General features: G+C 54.4%; 1 non-coding gene across 1 annotated transcript in view; it reads right to left on the bottom strand.

Annotated features, from left to right (window-relative positions):
- Positions 1-36, bottom strand: part of LOC126432655 (small subunit ribosomal RNA) — a 1,910-nt gene extending 1,874 nt beyond the window's left edge. The window contains exon 1 of the ribosomal RNA XR_007578123.1: positions 1-36. This exon is cut by the window's left edge and continues 1,874 nt beyond it. This is a non-coding gene — a ribosomal RNA (small subunit ribosomal RNA).
- Positions 37-4,650: the final 4,614 nt, after the last annotated feature.

Genomic DNA, 4,650 nt, shown 5'->3' on the forward strand with positions numbered 1-4,650 from the left:
GACAAGCATATGACTACTGGCAGGATCAACCAGGGAGCTGCGTCAACTAGAGCTGAGCAGCCGGCCGCCCGGGAGTGTGTCCCGGGGGCCCGCGCGAACACGCAAGCGTCCGCTCAATTATTCTGCAAACAGGAGGAGGCTGAGCTCCCCTGCACCATACACCTCGAAACCCTCTCAGGTCCCGGCGGCGCGCAGCGCCGTCCTAAGTACTTGGTCGGGTTCGAGAGAGGCGCAATCGCCCGGGGTTTGGCGAGTAGACGCTTTAGGTGCGACCACCCGTGCTCCCAACTGAGCTTGCCGCTGCCGACAGAGGCCCGGGAGCGTGCTGTCGTGGCATTGCCGGCGGGAGACAACACGCGCCACCTACGGTGACCGGCAGCTCCAACGCCAGCGCCACAGAAGGACAAAAGCCCCACTTGGGTGCCGAAGCGAACTCTCCCAGCACAGCGCACGCGCCAACACGTCCGCACAGCTGCGATACAAACCACCTGCGAGAACCGCAGAGGCGACCGAGCAGCAGACGGCGTCGCGGCGCCGAGCGCCGGGCGGCGGCGCATCCTCAGCGCACACAGTCCTCAATCGGACCAGCACACTGCAGATGTCCACCGCGCTTCGCACCGGGCCCGCGAGGACCTACTTTGGCCGCACGGCGCCGCGTGCAGGGTGCGCCGGCGCGCAGCTGCGCCGCCTGCCGCCTCCGTCGGCCGGCGCGCCTGCCACTGGCCGCCCCCACCAGCCGGCTGTAGCGCGTGCGCCCACGCACCGCGCGGCCAGCACGCCGGGAGGCCCCCCCTCACCGGCCGGGGACGGTCCCACCCAGCCACCGCCGCGTATCGCTTCACACCCAGATGCCATTCACGTTCGTGGGCATGGTGGGTATCGCTGGAACAACCGGTTGGTAGCTCAACCGATCGTCGCCATCACTGATTCACCTCTAGCGAGAACAACCGCACCACAACGGTTTACCAGTTGTTCATTTGCGTAACGTCACCAGCAAACGTAGGCGTCCATCGCCATTTGCAAATTCAACGATTGTTGCATGCCTGTGTCAGGTGTCACGACACACTATGTCTGCCCACATACACGCAACAACATGTGCACGCTTCGCGAACACGTGGAAGGTGGCCCCCGTACGTATGCGATGTCCATTGCGCGAACGACTGTCAACCGGCCTCTGTCGCATGTCGCAGATGTGGAACGCAGTGCACCATGCTATCACGGTGTGTGAGAAGAGACGACTACGTCTGACAACACGCGCCACTACATCAACAGACGGCTCATGCTGATCGCCATCCAGGGCATACCACACTGCAATCCAGCTCTTATAGGGAGACGACACGTAGCTGAGTGCACAACATTTGGACCGCATGGTTCGCCGTTGTTGGCGCAGTCGTTGTACGGTCACATGTACCACGATGTATCATTCAGTACATGAGGACCAATGTGCAGTACAGTGTGTGATTTGGACGTACAACATCAGCGGACAGTTGACACAGGCCGTACCACAGCGTAGGCTAAGTGCTTCGCCATGCGAATGCCAATGAACAACTGCAAATGCCAATGAACAACTGCAAAGGGCATTGAGCATGTACGTCCTGCTGCCATCCACATTACAGTGTATAGCTGCAAGGTGTTTAACATGAAGCGATACACTGGGGACCGGGCAGTGCGAGTAGCAAACTATATTGCGGGGGTTGCAGTTAGGCAACACTACACTAATTTAACGCGTCGTATGACAATTACAGAGCAGGTTAAGGCCCAACGTGTGTTGGGTTAAGGCCCAACGTGTGTTGGGTTAAGGCCCAACGTGTGTTGGGTTAAGGCCCAACGTGTGTTGGGTTAAGGCCCAACGTGTGTTGGGTTAAGGCCCAACGTGTGTTGGGTTAAGGCCCAACGTGTGTTGGGTTAAGGCCCAACGTGTGTTGGGTTAAGGCCCAACGTGTGTTGGGTTAAGGCCCAACGTGTGTTGGGTTAAGGCCCAACGTGTGTTGGGTTAAGGCCCAACGTGTGTTGGGTTAAGGCCCAACGTGTGTTGGGTTAAGGCCCAACGTGTGTTGGGTTAAGGCCCAACGTGTGTTGGGTTAAGGCCCAACGTGTGTTGGGTTAAGGCCCAACGTGTGTTGGGTTAAGGCCCAACGTGTGTTGGGTTAAGGCCCAACGTGTGTTGGGTTAAGGCCCAACGTGTGTTGGGTTAAGGCCCAACATAGGTTGGGTTAAGGCCCAACATAGGTTGGGTTAAGGCGCAACATAGGTTGGGTTAAGGCGCAACATAGGTTGGGTTAAGGCGCAACATAGGTTGGGTTAAGGCGCAACATAGGTTGGGTTAAGGCGCAACATAGGTTGGGTTAAGGCGCAACATAGGTTGGGTTAAGGCGCAACATAGGTTGGGTTAAGGCCCAACATAGGTTGGGTTAAGGCGCAACATAGGTTGGGTTAAGGCGCAACATAGGTTGGGTTAAGGCGCAACATAGGTTGGGTTAAGGCGCAACATAGGTTGGGTTAAGGCGCAACATAGGTTGGGTTAAGGCGCAACATAGGTTGGGTTAAGGCGCAACATAGGTTAGGTTAAGGCGCAACATAGGTTAGGTTAAGGCGCAACATAGGTTAGGTTAAGGCGCAACATAGGTTAGGTTAAGGCGCAACATAGGTTAGGTTAAGGCGCAACATAGGTTAGGTTAAGGCGCAACATAGGTTAGGTTAAGGCGCAACATAGGTTAGGTTAAGGCGCAACATAGGTTAGGTTAAGGCGCAACATAGGTTAGGTTAAGGCGCAACATAGGTTAGGTTAAGGCGCAACATAGGTTAGGTTAAGGCGCAACATAGGTTAGGTTAAGGCGCAACATAGGTTAGGTTAAGGCGCAACATAGGTTAGGTTAAGGCGCAACATAGGTTAGGTTAAGGCGCAACATAGGTTAGGTTAAGGCGCAACATAGGTTAGGTTAAGGCGCAACATAGGTTAGGTTAAGGCGCAACATAGGTTAGGTTAAGGCGCAACATAGGTTAGGTTAAGGCGCAACATAGGTTAGGTTAAGGCGCAACATAGGTTAGGTTAAGGCGCAACATAGGTTAGGTTAAGGCGCAACATAGGTTAGGTTGAGGCACAATATAGGTTAGGTTGAGGTACCGTATAGGTTAGGTTAAGGTACAGTATAGTTTAGGTTAAGGTACAGTATAGTTTAGGTTAAGGTACAGTATAGTTTAGGTTAAGGTACAGTATAGTTTAGGTTAAGGTACAGTATAGTTTAGGTTAAGGTACAGTATAGTTTAGGTTAAGGTACAGTATAGTTTAGGTTAAGGTACACATTGTTGTATGGAAAGGTGTAATGGGGGGGGGGGGGGGGGGGCGGCCGGTCGGTTTGTTGATTGTGATTATAGTAAGTGGATGCCTGCGGCATCATCTGATTTGCCACGTCAGGATGCACCTTTGGCTCATGACAGGCGGCGCTCCGATTCCATGCTTGTGGCAGACCTGTGTCTTTCATTCCTGCCATTGTTTGTGTGCTGTGAGAGGAGGCAGTATTGTGATGTTGGGTGCACCCCTGTGTAGGACATGTGTGGGTGTTGGTGGCTTAGCTGAGCAATGGTGGTTGTCGGGGGGTGGGATATTCCGTTTTCTGAGTGGACCTCCCAGTCTGGTTATGACAGTGTGGATTGTCTCATGTGGCGGAGAGGATGCACTGGGTGTTGTTCCATGCTGGTGCTTACATATTGTCTGTGTGCGTGTTACAGGCGGAGAAGAGTAGTGCGTGATAAGAGTGTGTGGCTGCCGTGTGGTTGTGATTGTGAGCAGAGTCTTTCAGCATGTATACGGACAGTTGTATATATTATCTGTATTCTGATGGGTCTATGTATTACTAATCAGCGCCGTGTATACGTTTAATCCGGTTCCAGTCGAAACTGTTGTATCTCTGTACATTAGTGACACGGCGAGCGCGCTATGTAGCTACTCGTCTCGGCAGCTTCCACCGGTGTATGGCAAATGATTATAAGCAATGAGTCGAGTCGTCAATACCGATAGTGTGACGTCACATGTCTGGGGTGGGGGACGCTGCGCCCTTCCGGTGGGTCATGGCCTAGAAAGACGCTCCCCACGCAGGGGGGCTTGGACTGTCATAAACTCTTCCGAGTAATATACTTGCCGTACGTTTTTGCGACTGCGAGTGCAACGCCCACCGGTACCGACATGGATGGAGCGCCTCCTAGCTGACCGCTCAGCATCGGCATTCGTACAGAGAGCAACGCGATCGCGTCTCTAGCTCGTAACTGGTACAGCTCGCAGCTCATGTATAGGGACAGCGGGAATGTCGCATATTGGACATAACTCTTCATGAAACGCAAGTTATAGGGGTGGATTGCACATTGCGACTGCGGGAAAAGTCCGCCGTTCATCCGCTGGAGTTGCGAGTTGGGCGGTTAGGGTGGGGCGCCGGTGGAGTGATTGCCGGTCGACGATTTCGTGCGGCAGAGGCGCTGGCGTTGGGGTGCTGTGGTCGACAGAGGACGCAGGCTTTGTGGGTGGGGTCGAAAGATGGGCACTGTGGGCCCATCGCTGTCTTAGTCGGCTTGGCGTCTCATAGATGGCGGTATCGTCGTTGCAGGACGTCATGCCGCGGGAGACCTACAGATGGCGCTGTGTTTTGTGGTGCGCTC

The sequence above is a fragment of the Schistocerca serialis genome, unplaced genomic scaffold, assembly GCF_023864345.2.
Source record: "Schistocerca serialis cubense isolate TAMUIC-IGC-003099 unplaced genomic scaffold, iqSchSeri2.2 HiC_scaffold_1147, whole genome shotgun sequence".
Taxonomy (NCBI): domain Eukaryota; kingdom Metazoa; phylum Arthropoda; class Insecta; order Orthoptera; family Acrididae; genus Schistocerca; species Schistocerca serialis.